This window comes from Jaculus jaculus, chromosome 2 (genome assembly GCF_020740685.1).
Source record: "Jaculus jaculus isolate mJacJac1 chromosome 2, mJacJac1.mat.Y.cur, whole genome shotgun sequence".
NCBI classification, from domain to species: Eukaryota; Metazoa; Chordata; class Mammalia; order Rodentia; family Dipodidae; genus Jaculus; species Jaculus jaculus.
Window position 1 is genome coordinate 45187811 of NC_059103.1, and position 20417 is coordinate 45208227.

General features: G+C 43.1%; 1 protein-coding gene and 1 non-coding gene across 4 annotated transcripts in view; both read right to left on the reverse strand.

Annotated features, from left to right (window-relative positions):
* Positions 1 to 20417, reverse strand: part of Slc14a2 (solute carrier family 14 member 2) — a 467996-nt gene that overhangs the window by 208764 nt on the left and 238815 nt on the right. The gene's annotated exons all lie outside the window — the stretch shown is intronic.
* On the reverse strand, positions 5425 to 5531 carry LOC123458955. Its single transcript, XR_006635888.1, has one exon. It is a non-coding gene; the product is annotated as a U6 spliceosomal RNA (small nuclear RNA).

Below are 20417 nucleotides of genomic sequence, written 5' to 3' on the forward strand. Positions count from 1 at the left end.
TTCCTTCTTGGTCAGACAATCATGGAGGTGGGAGTGGCCTCTGGGTCAGCAGAGCTGTCTATGCAACCCAGTACCTCACTAGGTGATCATTTCAAGCACAGTGTTAAGAAGAAAACTCTTAAGCAAATGAATGGAAGTTTCCAAGCCTATAAGGAAAGACTTAACCCCTTAGACTTGCCAGGCTACCCTGAGTTTTGCTTTGATGCCAATTTCCCTCTCCTAATGTTCCAAGAAGAAGATTTTCATGGAAGACAAATTGCTGGTCCTTGACCCTGTGACAGCAAATGGAGACTAATGATAGGAGCTGGGACTTAAGAGACGCCTTTATATTAATGCCCATCGTGGCAAACCTTTCCAGAAAGCTCTTTTGTGCTGCTTAGCTTTTGTTGGCCTTGCTGGGGGGGCGGGAGGTTGCAGGAAGAAGGGACTTCCTGGAAGAAATCTTTTTACCCGTGTCTCTCTGGTCAGGACTCCATTCTGAACAACCCCAGTGTAAGTTCTCTCCTGCTCTTCATATTGAGTCAAATCCCAGTGTCTCGCCAGCATCTTTTCCCGCTGTCCTAGCAGGGCCTGCGCACGTTCTCAGTTTCTCTGTCCCCTTTCTCAGACACTCTGGACTCTCATTGCCGACGCTCAGTTGCACACTGGGCAGCACTGGATCCAGGGAGGCCCCTGTTCTCCCCCTCCTTTCGGGTGGCTGCTCTCCTGACTTCCGTTGTGTAGAAGGACAGCAGGCGCACAGAGAAGCAAAGCACCCCGCCCAAGGTCACACAGTTCGTAGGCGGAAAAGCCAGTACTGGAACCCAGGCAGCCCAGCTCCTGAGGCTGTGCTCATTAGTCACACTCTTCGTCGTCTTTCATTTGCACAACCTTCCCAAGTCCCAGTCATGACTTGTTAGTCCCCTGGCAAGCCACCTCCCGGGAACTCTCTGTAATGCAGGATTCTAGAACTCCTAAAATGCCTGTGGGATTCAGCAAGATGGGGCAAAACTGATGCAAAGCAAGTCTGACCAATTTCCTGGAACCCTCTGGCCATCTGAACTGCCAGTGCCGGCGCCTCATGGGGAAATAGAGCTGGATTGGGTTTGTCCTTCAGCCTTCCTCCCCTGTGCATACAGGAGGTTGACTTTGGAGACCCTCCCATGCCACTCCTCTCTAAACGCACTGCCAGGGACTTGTCTCAAATGAGGGGCGATGTGCATATAGGGGAGGTAGAGGGGGTTTGGGTAGCATTGCCCAACAGATTGGTTGGGAAAGGGTTACTGCTATTTATTGGACTGTATTGATCCAGTCTTAAATAAGATTCAATCTTCTTGGCTAGCAGAATCTGAGACTCAATGAGATTAAAAATTTTAAAAACCCTCTTCATATATTCTAGAGGACTATGCAAGAAGTGCTTTCACCTAAAGTGGAATTGATTTTTTTTTTTTTTAAATTCCTTTTCGTGCATTCTCACTAATTGGGTAGAGCACCTGGGAGCCTTGAGGGTCCATAGGTGTTCCAGAAACAATGCCTTGTCCCTCAGGCATAACTCTGTTGGGATAATCATGTATTTCTCATATTTCCACCATCATGTTGCCCACCTTGCAGTTCTTCCAAAAGCTGTCTTAACCTGCACTCTGAAAATCTGTAACAGCCCTGCAGCTTGGAAGAGAGTGTATCATTTGGCTTTTTGCCCAGAAAATAAGATGCTTCAAAAAGGTCATCCAAAAAAAAAAAAAAAAATTTAAAAAAGTCTCTTGGGAGAGAAAACGGAAAAAAAAAAAAGAGAGAGAGAGAGAACAAGGCTAATTGAGTGGAAAGTGAACTTTCATCACATGTGGTCCTGTGGAGAAGGCTGTCCACCCTTGAGTACAGGCAGAAAGCAAATCACAGGCCCCGGGGCTGGGCTGTGGCTTGGCAGAGCTGACCCCGTGGCCTGCGCTCTTGGAGAGATCATCTGTGCCGCGGCGGGGCGGGCGGCGGAGCGCTCATGCATGCGCTGTGGAGCAAGCCGGGCTCGGCCGTGCGGCTGCGGTAGCGGGGAGTCCGGGTTTCGGTGGTACAGAGGTGTGAGGCTGGACTCCTGTGTGTGGAAAGTGTTCCCCGGCCCGAGTGAGCTCATTCCACAGGCAGTGGTAGTCCTAACTGGGGAGCAGGGCCCCATGGTTGGGCTGGGATTCGTGGATGCAGGTGGCTCTGTTTGGGGCTGTGCGCAGACTGACTTAACTGGGGTCTTTTGCGTTTTATTTTATTTTATTTTATTTTATTTTATTTTATTTTATTTTATTTTATTTTATTTTTTCTTTTTCTGCCTAGCTTGTGGTTCTGAAGTGGAGATGATTTTATTCTCCACAGACATTTGACAGTGCCTGGCATGCTTTTGTTACCATGGCTGACAAGAGGAACATGGAGCATGTTGAGGCAGAGGAGCTATAAATCTCCTACTAGGCACAGGTCTGCTTCTCCTTTCTTGTCTTATTGTTATAAAGAATTAAAAAAATATTTTATTTTATTTACCAGCAGAGAGAGACAGAGAGAAGAGAGACAGACACAGAGAAAAGATAATGGGTGTGCCAGGGCCTCTAGCCACTGCAAATGAACTCCAGGCACATACGCCTCCTTCCCATCCCACCAACTTGTGCATCTGGCTGCACGTGGGAACTAAGGAACCAAACCCAGTCCACTAGGATTTGCGGGCAAGTTCCTTAACCGCTGAGCCACCTCTCCAGCCCAAGAATGTTTATATTGATAACCAACCTGTGTACATATACATAATGCACTCTGATAATAAGCCACTCCCACCACCCCCTTTTATCTCTTGTCCCATATGCCCCTTCCGCTGAACCTCGTTTTCTTTCTTGGAACCTCTTCGACTTTGCTGTCTTAAGATTTTTTTCTCTCCTATTATTCAGGTCTTATGTAGGTAGTATCAGCCACTGTGAGAGCATGAATGCCATGGTCACCTTATATCTACCTGACAGTATTCCAAAATACTCTTCTTGCCTCTCTTTTCAAAGGGTCATCCACCCCAAGATGCAACTGTGCTCAAGTGGAGAAACCCAGCTAAGGACTAGAACGTTCATCCCCACTGTGTGACTCCCCTATTCTGTATATCATTTACATGTTTGCTCAAAGCTATCGACTCAGAAGTCCCACAAACAACAAAAGCACAAAACAAAATTACAAAGCCCTACATGCCATTCCGTCACTCTGTGCTTATCTTGCTTTAGCTTTGATCATAGCTCTTATTCATCTGCATACATGTTTACCTGTTTTTTTTTTTTTAATTTTGTTTTGTTTTCCCAGGTAGAGTCTCACTCTAGCTGGAATTCACTATGTATTTATTATCAGGGTGGCCTTGAACTCATGGCGATACTCCTTCCTCTGACTCCCGAGTGCGCCACCACGCCCAGATTGTTTATCTGTTTCTAAGTCCTTATAACCTGTCTTCCCACACCAGATGGAACTCTTATAAGAGCAGGGACATCGTCTCTGTTCTTCACTTGTGTAGATTAGTGGTTGAGCACATGCTCAGCATGTACTAGGCCCTGGGTTCAATCTCAACATCAAAAACAAAGGAAGATAAAAATCTTGTTAAATGAATAGATAATAGTCTCAAATAGCTATGGGTATTTGGCCTAGTCACTTATCCAATTCTAACATGTATTTGAATTCTCATATGAAAAAAAGAAAGTTGGGGACTAGGCTATTTAGTGTTTTTTTTTTTTTTTGTTTTTTGTTTGTTTGTTTGCTTGAAGTGCTTTTGATTTGGTAAGAAAGCAGAGTTATCAGAGCTCAGTGGTTGAAGGCACTTGCTTGCAAAGCCGGATGGTCCTAATTCGATTCCCCAGGACCTACATAAAGCCATATGCAGTAAGTGGTGCATGTGTCTGGAGTTTGTTTGCAGTGGCAAGAGGTCCTGATGTGCCTATTCATTCTCTTTCTCAAATAAATAGGAATAAATAAACAAAAACTTAAAAAATATTTTTTATTTTTATTTATTTGAGAGAGAGAAAGGCAGAGATAAACAGGCCTCCATCCACTGCAAACAAACTCCAGACACATGTGTCACCTTGTGCATCTGGCTTATGTGGGTCCTGTGGAATCAAATCTACATCCTTTGGCTTTGCAGGCAAGCATCCAAACCGCTAAGCTAAGCCATTTCCCCAACCCACCCCCACCAATTTTTTTTTTTAAGAAAGTAGAGGCTTATCTTTGGGGACTTTGAGGGAAAATGCAAATTTAGGAAGAAATCCCTGTGCTCTTGTGAACACAAGATGTGTATATTTGAGTCCTGAACTCATGCAGATGTAGTGTGTGGCTGATGTCATTTATGAAGGATAGCATTTGTCTCACAAAAAATTTAAGGGAGTGTATAATTATATGTGCATGAGGTGTGTGTGTGTGTGTGTGTGTGTGTGTGTGTGTGTGTGTGTATTTGAGAAAAAGTATACCTAAGAAAACCAGGCTGACCTCAAACTCATGGTCCTTCTACTTCTTGAGTGTTGGGATTTCAGGCAAGTACCACCATGTCTTGCTAAGTTAAATATTTTAATGCAATATTTTAAACATGAACCTTAATGCAAAATTTTACAACAAATGAAGCAGTGGATTTTTGTCCAAAGGCATGATAATTATTTCTGGTTTTCCTTTTGCTCTGGGCTCCAGTCTGGCTCAGAGGACACTGATACAGATCTTGACTTTTAGATTTTAATATTTTGCTCATCGGGAATTTTTTGTTTGTTTTTCTTTTGGTGCTGGAGATTGGACCACAGGCCTTATACATGCTAGACAAGTACTCTGTCACGGAATTATGGACTTTGGGCATTTATTTTGATTTTTTTAAGGAATACTGCATTAAAATCTGATATGTCTTATATACTGAGCTTTTGATTTCTTTTCCCCCTGTGGGCACTGGAAATCAAACCCAGGGTCTTCTACATCTTAGGCGAGGGTTCTGAGATGCATCTGAAGCCCTTGTTTTTTTTTTTTTAATTTAATTTATTAGTTTTCTTTTCAGTAAATACAGGCAGTTTGGTACCATTATTTAGGCTCATCTGTGATCTACCCCTTCCCATTAGACCCTCCTTGTTAATGAAAATGGGTCATGCATTGTGGAGTTAGCCCCCAGTTATTGGTATGATAAATGTCTCTGCAAATCATGACCCAACATGTGACTCTGACATTCTTTCCGCCCCCTCTTCCGCAAGATTTCCCTGAGCCATGTTGGGTTCATTTTTGGTCTGCTTCAGTGCTGAGGTGTTGGGGGCCTCTGAGGCTCTGGCTCTCTGATTTGGTAGGAGTTGATTTTTCTCTGCGTTAATCTCCTTCCCTTTTGTGCTGGTATCCGGTTCACAGGAAAACATCACCCTTGCTTATTTCGCCAGTTGTCCTTAGTTTCAGTTGGGCCCCTTTGAGGTATGTTGGGGCAGCTCTCTTCTTAAAAATATGAAACGCTTCACGAATTTGCATGTCATCCTTGCGCAGGGGCCATGCTAATCTTCTCTGTATCGTTCCAATTTTAGTATACGTGCTGCCAAAGCGAGCAAGAAGCCCTTGGTTTTAAAAGACAGGATTTCACTATGTAGGCCAGATTACCCTAAAATTCATGATTTTCCTCCCTCTATTTACTGAGTGTTGGGATTAAAGGTGTGTGCTCCTAGACCAGGTACAAGTACTGCGTTTTTTTTTTTTTTCTAAATGTTTTATTTTTATTTATTTGACAAAGAAAGAGGGAGAGAGAGAGAGAGAGATAATGGGTGCGCCAGGGCCTCCAGCCACTGTAGACGAACTCCAGATGCGTGCGCCCCCTTGTGCATCTGGCTAACATGGGTCCTGGGCAATCGAGCTTGGGTCCTTTGGCTTTGAAGGCAAATGCCTTAACTGCTAAACCATCCCTCCAGCCCCTGAGTTTTTTTTTTTTTTTTTTAAATTTCACCTTTGTCAGGTCAATCTTGTGCTAGGGTGAGTAATCCGAAAATGGGGCGGGGTGGGGGGAGCGGGCTTCCTGGAGAATGGGGGGCATGCCTGTGTATGTGGAGCACGCAGCAGTGCTTCCTGATACTTAATCGTTCTGGGAGAGAACCAAGGTGAGAAAGAAGCTTGGGGACAGCTAGTGAGACGTCAGGATTTGAAGGCTTGGTTTCCTAGGCAGATGAGGCTGAATAGATTAGTGTGAATTTTTCAAGTGAAAACGAAGAAGACTCGTTGAGGATAGCGTGGGCTCGCCCCTGTGGGTGGGGGTGGGGGGGGGCGGAAACTGGTTGCACAGTTTTCTCAGTGAGCTTATTAACAGTGCCTTCTGTGGCTCGGTAAGGTTTCCAGACCGATGGGTAAGTCCACGGTCACCTTGGATCTGGCTGCCAAACAAGCCTTGGTGCCATAGGCCTCTCTTGACCATAAAGGACAAAGCTACTGCCTCTGCTTGAGTGCTAGTCTCTGGTGATCTTTAATGCGATGGGAAGACCCCAGACACAGCTCCTACACGCTCCGCTCCAGCTGGGTCTCACACGCCTCATCTTGCCCTTATTTTGCCAGGCTTACCTCTGTAGCCTGGATTCATTACCTGCTGCCAGCAGGGCAGAGCAGCGGTCCAGTGGGGAAATACAGAGGAACATGGTGTAGTGGCAGTGTACGGCGTTAGAGAGAAAAACACAAAAGCCAAAAGAAGTAGTAAACACAGAAACTGTTGTATTCTCTCAGCCCTAATTCCTATGGCATTAACCGAAAGTTCAGTTTCTTCTCTGTGGATTTTTTTTGTTGTTGTCGTTGCTCCGCACCTCAAACATAGATATTGGCTGGACTGTAAGGTACACAATTCCCATCTCACACACAAGCAAGGGATTTAGTATGTAGTATGCAAAATGATAAGTGATAAGAAGTGTGGAGGACAGCCTGTGTGTGATTAAGTGACTGGCTGCAATGCACTACTTTACAAATTGTATTTGTGACTGTAACAAAATTCATTACATTGTATCCATATGTGAAAAAAAAAAAACTTACTAAAGAAGAAAAATGCATTCGGTTCTGATCATCATTGTCATTTAGGTTGTTAGTGCCTCAAGTCCTGGCTTGCATATTTGGTAGGCAGTGTTCTCTTTAATTTTAATCTCTAAATCTACAGGGACAATATGTAGTATTTATCTCCAGTTTAGAGATAAGCAAAACCAAGACCAATAGGGGCAAAGTTTCCCAGTACAAACAGTTAATGGAAGACCTGGGGATCCCAGTTCTGTGAGTTCAGGCCCTTGGCTAAATCCCTTTGCTGATTTGCCTCTGCTCAGGATCAAATCAGAACCCAAGGAAATATCTTACACAGGGTCCAAATTCCCCACCTGCAGGACAAGGGAGCAGACATCTGCTCAGCAGCCCTCGCCCTTTATGTGAGCCCCTTCCCAGCCCTCAGATGTGACGATTTACCCGGTGTGGGTTGCAGAATTACAGAATGGTAGGACAGCTAGGTCATGAGGCAGTGATTCACATAATCAGAAAAAAAAAATCTTTCAAAATGTAATGTCTGCAGCTCTGACATAGTTTGCTAGTAACCCATCATCATAATCCTTTCCGATGAGGAAGGAATTCAGACTTCATCTGACTTAAATGTCTTTGACATTTAAGATGTCAAGAAAGTTAATAAGAAAGTGGTTGCTTGGAGCATGGTTTTGGATATAGAAAAACCATCTTTAAGATTAGATAATATGAATATCAATATGAAGGAAGAGTTTGTTGGCTTCAATTTGATTATTAACTTGAATTTTGTACTTAATTTTAAGAATAAACAATTATATTCTGTTCTTTCGTCCATTCCTTTCTATAATGCAAGTCCTGCCCCTTCACCAAATTCTAATTTCTTTTTGACACAGGATTTTACTCTGTAGCTGAGGTAGTCTTAGAACTCACCATTTAGCCAAGGGAGAGCCTCAGATTCATGGTGATCCTCCTACCTCAACATCCTAAATTCTGGGATTACGTGTATGATCTTCATTCTAAGTTAACTAAACTTAAGTTGATGGTTGGATAATGATTTTTTTTTTTTTTATTCACCTGAAGTGAGGTTTAACCATTGGATTGCTTTCTGGTAATTTTACTATTCCAACTTGACAGTGTAAGGAACATTGAAAGTGGGGCTGGGGAGATGGCTCAGTGGTTACCATTAATTGCTTGCAAAGCCTGATGTCCTAGGTTCAATTCCCTAGCCAGCCACATAGGGCCAGATGGGTGTTCATTTGCAGCAGCAAGTGACCCTGGTATGTGTCCCCCTCAGTATATGTTCAACTTGCTGCACGGACATGGGAAAAGCATGCTCTCTTCATACATAGCAGGCCATGCCCACAGCAGTGTCACCTAGAAGAGCCCTCAGATGATAACTCATGGGTGTGGTGGTTCAGCACCATGGCTGCCTCACGCTTTGAAAGGATCCTGAGCTCTATGGTCACTAGACTCACCTGAGTTAACCCTAGAGTTAGTTTCCAATGATTTACAGTACTAGCTGGTTTTAAATGGTGCAGCCTTTATTTGCTACCCTTTCTTCCTGTCCTGGTTTTTCCTACCTTTCCCCTGGCATTACCTATAATTCCTGACTAAAAAGTCATCTGTCCTCACGTCTTTATCGGAGGGCCTTCTGAGGGGGAGATGCAATCTAAGACAGAGTCAGTCAACACTGACTGGATGATAAATGGACTATCAGAGAGTTCTATCTTACAGACATAGGGACTGCATGATCTCCTTACAGATAGCGTGATGCTATCTTCCTCACGCTATTGAATGGAACAGCGAGGACCGGCAAGGTTCCCACCCCAAGTTCATCGGGTTTGGTCCTCTATGCTGTACTTGTGATCTATGATTGCTTTGGGTAAGTAGTGACAAGCCAAGGGGAATCATGTCAAGCCCCTATTATCCCTGTCCCACCTCTGCTGTTCCAGCTGCACCGAGCTCTCAAGTCGGAGCATCTTCAGATGGATTACCTTCTGACAAGGCCAAGTAGAAATGTTGACCCTGGGTTATGACTAAAGCAAAGGGCCCTCCCCTTTGGAAGCACAGAAAGTGCACAACAGCAAGTGTTTCCTAACAAGGCCATGCCACGTTTACAGATAAATAAAACAGCCAAGATCAAGTGAAGCTGGGTCAGCAGTTTGGATTCTCCCCCACCAAGCAGAGAGGCGCGGCTTGACTCTGTCTTGGATTGATTTCCTACTTTGTGATTCACAGCTGCAGCCAAGCAGAGCATGCCCAATAACACAATTTGTTTTCCACTTTTTAGAAAAAAAAAAAAAAAAAAGACAAGCTGGGAAACTATGTCAATGGCTCATAGGAGAAAGGGGCATTATCACAACCTGACCATGGCAAGACAGGCAGATGGTTGGTGGGACTAATGCCAGCCGGGTATTTCTGTAAGTGCACGTGTATCTCTTCATTGTACCCCAATGTTCAGTTTGATTAAGGGGTCTAGGGGGTGGGGAGGCCTCTGTATGGTGAGGCTACAGTGCATATGATATGCACATGGTATACAACCAGCCTGTTGGTAGCCTAGAAACAGCACCGGAAAGGAGCCTGAAGACAAATCAATTTACAAGCTCATAAGTTTAGTCCAGGTAGTGTTGGCTGTTACTAAAACACATTTGATTCGTTGGGTTTGTTTTACCCAACTCCACTCAGCCCTTTTAACTTTAACTCCAAATAATTCCCTTTTCCTTTTACTAAGATGATCTCATCTGGTAAATCACCATACCCTTCAGGTGGGATTCTGGGAAATGAGTGAAGCAGACAGGAAGACAGGACAAAGAAAAGTTCAGGGGTAAAGGGATGGGTTTCATTTATTCTTCTGTCACTTGCTGAGCCCTGATTATGTGCCCAAAGTCACAAGGGTCGGGGGGAGTTGGATGAGAATATATCCTTCCCAGGAGAGCAGAAGGTTTATGTGTAGACCACAGACCACCCTGAGAATGTGAAGGGTGAAGGTGAGAGGCATGGACAATGTGAGTATTTGGAATGGTGAAGGAGGTGGACAGGTGGCTTCAGAGAGGAAGCTGCACATGGGACAAGGGGCTTACATCAGTGAAGAGGTGAGCTTTGCATAGGTGTTCCTAACCAGAAACCCTCAGTCCATGTACACTGTAGTAGCCATACCCCTTGCTTATTAGAATAGCATAGGGCAGAGAACCTTCCAGATAAAAAGTATACAGAGGGAACATTGTGGAAGAGGCTGCAGGAGGAGAGTAAGAGCCGAAGGATAGGGAGGAGTGCTTCTGAATCTGGTGATGTGTCAGGGCCCCTGGTGGTCATCTCATTCATAACCTCACAGCACCATCATTACCTGCCCAATACTGGGTCCATCAACATGCCTTCATGAATGATGAAAGGTGGCAAATAAAAAAGGAAAGAACAGGAAGGCATCAAAATAGTAGAGGGACAGGTCAGAGCGAGGAATAGACTCATTTGAAGAAGTATGGGTAGAAGGACTAGTGAGAATGATGGGAGAGGACTATGATTAGAATAAATTATGTACTGGCTGGAGAGATGGCTTAGCAGTTAAGGCGTTTGCCTGCAAAGTCAAAGGACCCCGGTTCTATTCTCCAGGACCCACATAAGCCAGATGCCCAAGGGGGTGCATGCATCTGGAAATTTGTTTGCAGTGGCTGGAGGCCCTGGCATACCCATTTTCTCTCTTTCTCTCTCTGTGCCTCTTTCTCTTAAATAAATAAATAAATTACGTACATTTATAAAAATTGTCAATAAAAAGTTATTTTAAAAAGACGGAGTTTGACCCTGGAGGAGCAGTGTGGTGCTGGCCTGATTAGAATGGACCTTGAGGCCTTGTGTACTCATTCACCAATTAACCCCACTCTCCCGTGATTCCCATGGCTGACCTGAATGGCCTCAGTGGTAGCCACCTTCTGGTCACATTCTCGTCTGCTTATGTCCACTCCACAGGCCCATCTGCTCACTAGCTGAGTTTGGTCAGCACTCCTGGACTGAAATTTGCCATCTCTCTTAATGAGAAAGATGAAACATTGTCCTTTCCAACTACAAATCAATTTAGAAAATATTTACAAGGTGCCTACTTTCAGTCAGGCACCAGGGTAAGAATGTTGGAAGAACTGAAATCGGAAAATGCTTTCTGTCTTTTTCCTCAGAGACTTTTCCATCTCTCAATGGAACAGAGGATAAATCCCTAAATGAAGATGCTATGAGCCACAGAGATGAGTTCCTAGAGAGGTATGGATAGAAGTTAGAAGAGGGGCCTACAACCTCTTGATGGAGGGAGCAGGGTAAAATTCCTGGGAAGTCTGTGAAGCCCATTGTTGTTTGATTCAGAGAAGGCATGGGTCTAGGTTTTATATACAATCTTATACGTTGAATAGCAGTCAGAACTCAGTAAAGGCTGATTATCATATCATTTCTTTCTCATATCATCTAAAATTTTATTTTACTTTTTTCATTTTATTTTAGAGAGAATGAATGTGAGAGAAAGAGAGAGAGGGAATTGGTGCACCAGGGCCTCAGCCACTATAATCAAACTCCAGATGCTTGCACCACCTAGTGGGCATGCGCAACCTTGTGTTTGCCTCACCTTTGTGCATTTGGTGTACCTGGGATCAGGGAGAGTCAAACACAGGTCCTTAGACTTCGCAGGAAAGTGCCTTAACTGCTAAGCCATCTCTCTAGCCTTCTCATATAATTTTAGTAACATTCATTGCTCAAAGCAATCCAGCTTGTGGATAAGGGTCGTGCTAATTTTTTTGGCTAGTCAGTCTGCTTGACTTGTAATTTTTGAAATTTACATGACGCAAATAAGAAAAACTTGTTTTATTCCCAAAATTACCTCTGAGTAATAGATGAGATAGCCATCTTAATTGTGGACCATGCTTTCTGCAACCTTCCAAAAGTTCTAAGAGGACAACATTGGACGAGTTAGGTTGAGCTGTACATGATAGACTGGGGAGGGCATTAGGTTGAATCAAAAAAATTCCTTTTGGACCTTAAAGACTCTACCAAAAAAACTGTTAGAGCTGATATATATACACTTTTAGCAACATAGCAGAATACAAAATAAACACACACAAATCGTAGCTTTCCTATGCACTAACAACAAACATGCGGAGGAAAAAATCAGGGAAGCTCTCCCATTCACAATTGCCTCAAAAAAAAAAAAAAAAAAAAGAGGGCTGGAGAGATGGCTTAGTGGTTAAGCGCTTGCCTGTGAAGCCTAAGGACCCTGTTTTGAGGCTCGATTCCCCAGGACCCACATTAGCCAGATGCACAAGGGGGCACATGCATCTGGAGTTCGTTTGCAGTGGCTGGAGGCCCCCCCTCTCTCTATCTGCCTCTTTCTCTCTCTGTCTGTCGTTCTCAAATAAATAAATAAAAATGAACAAAAAATTAAAAAAAAAAGCCTATGGCAGGGGAGGTTATGAGCCTTATTGGTATAAAGCCTACTCTTGTCTGGCTAAATGCATGTATTATTTTCACTGAACTGCCCTGAAAGCACTACACTTAATGCTCATATTCATATATCAATGCTACTCTCACTTCTGGTTAGCGAAGCTTCTCTTTTCAGATGGTATTGACCACTGGGATGACCCAAAAGGCAACATAGTGCTGAGAAGAAGGGACAGATGAGTGTCCAACACTGAAACATCTCTATCACACCTTCCAAGGCTCAGGGCTTATTGCAGAAGAGGCGGTGGAAAGAATGTAAGAGCCAAAGGAAGCGTACCACTCCTTACAATGCAACTGTCCAGGCAGAAATTGGCCTCAATATCCATGACCTCTTAGTGCCTAGCAATATCTTCACAAGACCCTCATAATAAGAGAAAAAGATAATGACGTCAAAATAAAAGAGAGACTAATGGAGAGAGGGAAGGGATGTGATGGAGAGTGGAGTTGGGAAGGGGAAAGTGTGGAAGGGGAGGGAAATGTCATGCTTTATTGTTTGTAAAGTTTTCAATAAAATAAAAAAAGCAATAAAAAGAAATTCCTTTTGACTAATGGAGAAAAAGAAGGGTGCAAATTGGAGAAGGAGGGGAATAAGAAAGGGTAATTTGGAGAACTAGGTCCGAAATATATTAATATACATATATTAAAGCATCAGAAAATAATAAAAAATAAAGAGGACTGGGGTGATAGCTTCACAGTAAAAGGTATTTGCTTGCAAAGCCTGCTGATTTGGGTTCAATTCCCCTGTGCCCACATAAAGTCAGACACAGGAAGTGGTACATGCACCTGGAATTTATTTACAGTGGCAAGAGGCCCTGGTGCACTCATCCTCTCTCTCCCCCTTCTCTCTCTCTCTCTCTCTCTCTTTCACTGCCTACAAAGAAATATTTCTAATATAAATGAATAAAATATTTTTAAAAAAAAATTTAAAAATAATAAAAATAAATCTCTTTTATTTAATTCAAAATAAAAAACCCTAAATTACTAGTGATAAAACACCAAGATCCTCATTTTTCTTAGAAGGAACCAAGTTACAGAAGAATGTGATATGCCTGACACACTCCCGTTGCTGAGTTACAAGATTACACCTCAAATGACCACCAATAATCTGTTAGTACACTTGAGCCACACTCAGTCTTACCTTGCAGATAAACATGGTCTGTGATTATTTTACAACACTGTTAACGTGCTTGAGGTTGTCCCTCATTTATTACTTGACTAATAAATACTTTAATTACACTTAATAAATAATGTAAGCAGGACCCACTGAAGTGGTAATTCTTTAAATTAATTATTAACTACATGCAAAAAGCTGCACTGCCAGAACCACTAAAAGAAAATTCAGCCTTTAATCTAAAGTGATTATTCATTATCTGGTATAAAGGCTCCATTTGCATATTATTAAGGAAATAAACTTTGGCCTCCTTGGCAATACAGAAAGATCTCAAAGTCCATGCATTCTGAATCTTGAAATCCTAACATAATGATAAACAGTATGCAATAAAGTCTCCAGTTTATAGCTTTATAACAGCTGTTTTTTGATTTTCCAAATTTATTACAATGATAAAGTGACCAGTTAATGTATAAGCTCCTTATGAAAGGTGGTGCCTACAGATGGTCGGCTGATAGGAAACGGTAAATGTGCAAACTGCTCATTTCCCTTGAGATCAGAGACATAAAATGATCTCAATAAGATATGAGAAGAAAATTCCCATTTAACCCTTTTCTTTGTTGCAGTCCAAATATGGTTCTATATTCAGTTGTATTGTATATGCCTCTTTCTCCAGTTTTCTCTGGCCCTTAACTCTCTTTCTGAAAAAGTGAAGGTGGGATACCTGGATATCTTGAGGTCACCGTCTCCAGACACTGCGATGAATTTGGTTCTATCTTGGGAAGAAGAGGCTGGGCAAGGTCCAAGTGAAAAGAATAAGATGGTTTCTGAAACCAGAGGAAGAGTAGGATCGGGATGCTCCTGGGTTTACTAGCTCAGTATTTACTTCCTAGGCCTGGGCATCTCCCCTGGGGAGAAATAACTGATTTTAGGAACTATGGCCAGGGAACAAGACCCACAGACTAGCTTTCCAGCATCTCAAATTGCAAGATGCTAAGAGGAACTTAATAAACCCAAAACAAAAATTTCTGGAGGAGGAAAAGCCTTTCACTTCAGTTTCCTTTGGCACAAAGTACAGAAGAGGGATGGAAGGTGGGGAAGGAGGAGAGGAGGACGCTACAAGCTCATGAAAATGGTGGAAGCCACAAGTAAGCAGCAACAGGGCGCTCTTTCCCATTCTGTCTTATTCATTCCTCCCCAAACAGCATTTTGGAGCTACCCAATCTTTCTCCATCTCCCCTCTCCTTCCTTTTCTTTCAGCAGGGTCTCACTGTGTAACCCCGGCTGGCCCCAGACTCCTCCCAAGTGTTGGGTTACAGGTGAAGGCCACCGTGCGCAGCTTTAGGGATCACCTCCTTCAAGAGACGATTTGCCAATCCTCTACTTATTCTAGCCATGCGTATTCGCCTGCAGTGTGCACCAACCAGCACTGACTCCTATGAAGCAGGGGGAGTCTGTGGGTGAGGCATGTCCTTCAAAGCCATCTCTCTGGGAGGTCAGATTTGTTTCAATAATGCTGCTGTTGCTCCAATTATTGCCACCAACCTGCGAGAACTGCATTTTATGTTTGAATTAGCTCAGGCTGATATAACAAAAGATGGCTATTTCTCACAGCTCTGGAGTCTGTCAGTGTGTGACTAGTGTACCAACATGGCTGGGCTCTAGTGAGGGCCCTCTTCCTGGCTAGTAAGCAGCCATCTGCTTGCCATATCTTCACATGGGTGAAGAAAAGAGCTGGAGTCTCTTCTCTTATAAGCATGCTAATACCATTATTGAGTTTCTCCCTAATGAACTCATCTACACCTAACCACTTCCCAAGAACACTTTTTCTAAAACCATAACAGTGTGTGTGTGTGTGTGTGTGTGTGTGTGTGTGTGTGTGTGTGTGTGCGGGGGGTGGCATTAGAATTTCATATGAGGAAACTTTGGGGAACAAAAACAGCCCATCCAAAACAATCTTATCATGAGCAGCTTTTAGGGGGAAGAACATCATAGCAGTAATAATCAGTCTCTTTTCAATTGATTTATTTATTTGCAAGGAGACAGAGAGAGGAAGAGAGAGAGATTATGGGTGTGTCAGGGCCTCTAGCCAGTACAAACAAACCCCAGATGCTCGCATCATTTTGTGTACCTGATGTATGTGGGGACTGGGGACTCAAACCTGGGTTGAACCAGGGTTGTTAGTATTTGCAGGCAAGTGCCCTAACTGCTGAGCAATCTCTTCAGCCCAATAATCATTGTCTTTAACTGAGCATGACACAGGTACATAAAGAGCTCCACATATACTGTATTATACCCACGGTAGTCTTAAGAGGTAACTATAAATCTGTTTTTCACATCCAAGAACAGCAAGAGTCAGAACTATTAAGTGACTTGGCCACATAGCCAGTAAATCAGAGTCTACTTTTGATCTCAGTGATTGCACAGTCAAACTTCAAAGACTATGTTTACTGCTTTGTCCTTTGAATTTGGTCAAAACTTGGGAAATAACTAGTGGCTAAAGGTGGTATGTGTTCCCTTTCTCATGTCACCAGTGAGACTTCTCTGGCCTTTTTTTTAGCCCACATGGAATTTAAGTGGTAAGGACTTGAGCACACTGCAAGTCAGTGAGGGAATATTCAAAAAAGAAGGCCCTCATCTACTTCCTGAACCGTCCCATAAAGGCAATTGCCTTCTCCATCTTTGATGCAGACTGAGGGTTAATTCATCTCACCTAATCTTGTAGGCTACCAGTTGCAATTAGTGTGCACACATGTTATTTCACTTAATCTTCCACGACTCCTTTGAGTTATCATTTTAAACGTGAGAAAAAGAAACCTTGTAGCACAGAGCATTTGAATAACATAGGTAAAGTTATATAGCAAGTAAAGTTATATAGAAACAAGTAAAAAAACAAAACAAAACAGGATTCAAGCATATTTATCTTCATATTCCTAACAAATGAACAGTTCTATCCCTTACTATACACATCTCACCTCCCATCAAAACTATGCCATGAAGCACTAAAAAGTTATTTGAGCCATTTTATTTCTTACTTACCAGGTTCTTGTCCATTTATTCAAGTATTCCTTCACTATTCCATTAACTCATTGACTAAATCATTTAATAAATATTCCTGAAGTATGTTATTTGATGCTGGCCATTATGCCAGACATTGACTATCTAATCTAAATTTGCAAAAAGGAAACAGAACCAATGGGCTGTTAACTGAGTTGACAAAGTGATCCGATTACTCTGCAGCTAATGGGAACTACATCAGTTAGTGCTCCACTCTCTCAGTCTTCTGAAGGTTCCAGAAGAGTCTTAAGAAGACCCAGCCACTCATGGACACCTGCAAGCCTCATTGCCCACCCCTCTTTTGAAGAGATGGTAGAGTGATTTCTGATTAGAGCCATTACGGAAGATAAAACAGAAACAGAAAGCTAGCACTACTGTTTCATTCTGCCAATCAAATAACCTAACTCACTAACTCATTGGGTTTATTCACACTGTTCAGGGAAAGCTCCTTCTCACACTGCAAAGATAGGAAAGAGGGACCCTTGTCCTGGGTTCCAATCCATTTCAGCTTTCTTATAACCTTACCAAAGGCCAGTTTCAGATGCCCGAGACCAGAGCAGCCCAGCTGGGAGAAATAAATGAAGATCTGGGAAAACCACCAGAAGCTAGGGGTGAGTCCATTGGACAGATTCTTCCTCACTCCCTCAGAATGAACCTCCCTCACCTACATCTTCCTCAGATGTCTAAACCCTAGAACTTTGAGGCAATAAATTATATTAAGCTATACATATAAACTCTAAGCCAGGAAACTGAGATTCAGTGAGGTTAAGTAACTTGCCCAAAGTCACATGGCTGGTGAGAGATAATTCCAGTAAGAAGCTATGCTAGTAAAAGATGGAAAATACTAACACTTCCTCCTTGATAACCCAGGTATAATGCAGGATTTTTCAGCTGGGGACCAGGTAGCTGGGCATCCCAGGTCATATCTTCATCACTAGGTCGGCACTCTAAGGTCTGTCTCTGCTTTTACCATATATTTTTTTTTTTTTCTTTCAACAGTTTGGATGAACCAGATGAAATTCCAAGGGATAACATTAGAAAAACAAAGGGATAACATTAGAAACAAAGCTTCCTGTTTCAATCTTCTCATTTTATTTTACTTATTTAGACCAGGGAAGACATTTCAGGACCAGAAATACAGGGTGAACTTTCACAGGGTTTCTGAGAGGGTTAACTTTGGAATGCAGAAGGAATGAAAAGAAAAAGTCAAGTGTCCAACTAAAATACTCCTTGATTTGCTGGTCTTTGTGGTGGTTAAAGGCCCCCTTGGCTGCATGCACCTGTACACACGTACACACACACACACACACACACACACACACACACACACAAAATTGAGCTTGATTTTTCCTTCTGTCAGGCAAACTGGATTCCCACAGGGTGGCCTCCTCTTACTGTCCACCCAGCCTTAAGCAGAAGAGGTCCTACCCATCTGTTCTGAAGCCAAGATCCACGGTGGTGGTAGTGCTGAAAAGGTTATGACATTCCAGATTTGGGGTTTTGTTTGACTGGGCGGAAAAATGGGGAGCTCCCAGGGCAGCAATGTGTCTGCTAGCCTGGATATGATTCCTTTCCTAAATTGCTGGAATCCTGGGTCCTTTACAAGGGGGGCATTTGTAGCCTTATCCTTGGAATCTTTGTGTGAAGGGTCTTCTCATCATTTTCCAAGCTGGGAAATGATGTAAAACCGTGTTTGGAAAGAAAAGGAACCTTGTCCTTTTACAAACCAGCCAAGTTAGAACATCATGCGAGTATAGGATGCAGTCAAGGAGAGCTGAGCACAGATGCTAAAGACGGCTGTCCACGACGCAGGCCTGGCAGAGACAGGAGCAGGTGGAGGCAAGCCAGCCTCCGAGATTAGGCAAGTGCTGGAGACCAGAAACTGGGAAGTGGGTTAATACCAGATGTTATGGTTTGAATATTAAACACCCCCCCCTAAAGGCTCTTGTTTTGAATGCTGTGTCTCCAGCTCTTGGTGCTGCTCTGAAGGATGTGGGCCCTTTAAGAGGGGGAGTCTTACTGGTGAAAGTAGGCACTAAGGGAGGGACTTTAAGGCTCATACCTGTTTCTGGGTCTGTCTACTCTTGCTGATTCATGCCTGCCTTGTGGTCTTACTGGCATGGCTGGATGCAAATCCCTCCCCCTTGTTTTCCTTCAACTTTTTATTGAGAGTTTTAACATGTGAACATGCTGTAATTTTATCCTGATCCTCCTGCCTCTGCCTCTTCAGCAATTTCCTACTGGCGTGCGCCACCACAGCTGGCTGTAACTTTATCTATTCTTCTCTAATTACCATCTTTTGACCCTTATCCCTCCTTCTTAATCCGTATTCCAAGTAGCTGTTGTTTAGTATTGATAGCTCAGTCTTTTTGTCCTCTGCTGTCTTTTATGTCAAAATGTTGATGGGCTCAAAATTGTGTGGGTCTCATGGGGGCGATGACAACCCCTAAGAGGTTCATGGTTGGAGGACAATGTCCCCAATACTCTTTCCCACCCTATGGCTCTTCAATTCTTTCTGCTCCCTCTTCCACAATGTTTTCTGTGCCTTGGAGGGCATGATGAAGATGTGTCATTTAGCTTTGAACACTCAACAGCCTCTGAGTGTCCTCAGTGTCTACCCCCGCCCCCATAGAAAATCTTCTCTGGCTGGCAATAGAGGCAACATTAATATTCTTCTTACCACCTCTTCTGCCATGTTTCCTGAGCCCTGCTGGGTGGAGACTATGGCTGGAAGGTCATAAGCCTTGGGGAGGGGGAACTACTATTGTCTAACTAAATGTATATATTATGCCCACTAAACTCTAAAATCTTCTGTTTAGGACCATATACTAATGCCACTCTCACTTTGGGTTAGAGAAGCTTCTCATTTCAGATGGTGGTGACCACTGGGGTGACTCAAAACCCATCATAGTGTTGAGCAGAAGTGACAGTGGGGGTGTTCGAAACTAAAGCAGACATCTCCATCACACCCTTCAAGGCTCAAGGACCATTGCAGAAGAGGTGATGGGAAGAAGATAAGGGGCAAAGGAAGGGGAGAAGTGCTTACAAAGTTGTTTTTCAGACACAAAGTTGCCTTGATATTTATGACCTCATGGTGGCTGATGCTACCTACACAAGCCCTGCGTAAGAGAGGGATAAAACCTCATTACATCAAAACAGAAGAGACTAATTGGAAATAAGAAGGGAGTTAGTGGAGGCATAATTTGGGAGGGGATGATGGGAGGGAATTATGATAATATTATATTATTTATACTTATGAAAATTTTCAATAAAAAGTTTAAAAAAGATGACTCATCCAGTGCTGAGCACTGGGATTTTTCTTCTTTTTATCCCCATGATGAGTATTGAGACTCCCCAGTATTCACCACTATCAAATGCAAATCTTTCTTACTTCTGTGATGGGTTTAAATCTCTCTGAAACCCTAAGCAAACTAGACCTTTCCTTTCTTAAGTTGTTTCAGTCAGCCAGTTTGGTCGCAGCCACACAAGGGTAATACATCAGACTGAAATGTAATGAAGCATCAGCAGCAGGACATGGTAGTCCTCAGGCAGGAAGATGTACTCAGATATCAGCTTATGGATGTTCACAGGTAGAGCAGGAATCAACACCCAAGTCTTAGAGACCTAATGCCAGCCCCAGACCCATGCACTTAAATTGTTCATTGTTCCCAGTTCCTAGGAGAATCTCATCTATGACTATAAGTAAAAATACCAGAAACTATTTTTTCTTTTTCTTTCCTTTTGGTTTTTTGAGGTAGGGTCTTACTCCAGCCCAGGCTGACCTGGAATTCACTTTGGAGTCTCAGGGTGGCCTCGAACTCATGGCAATCTT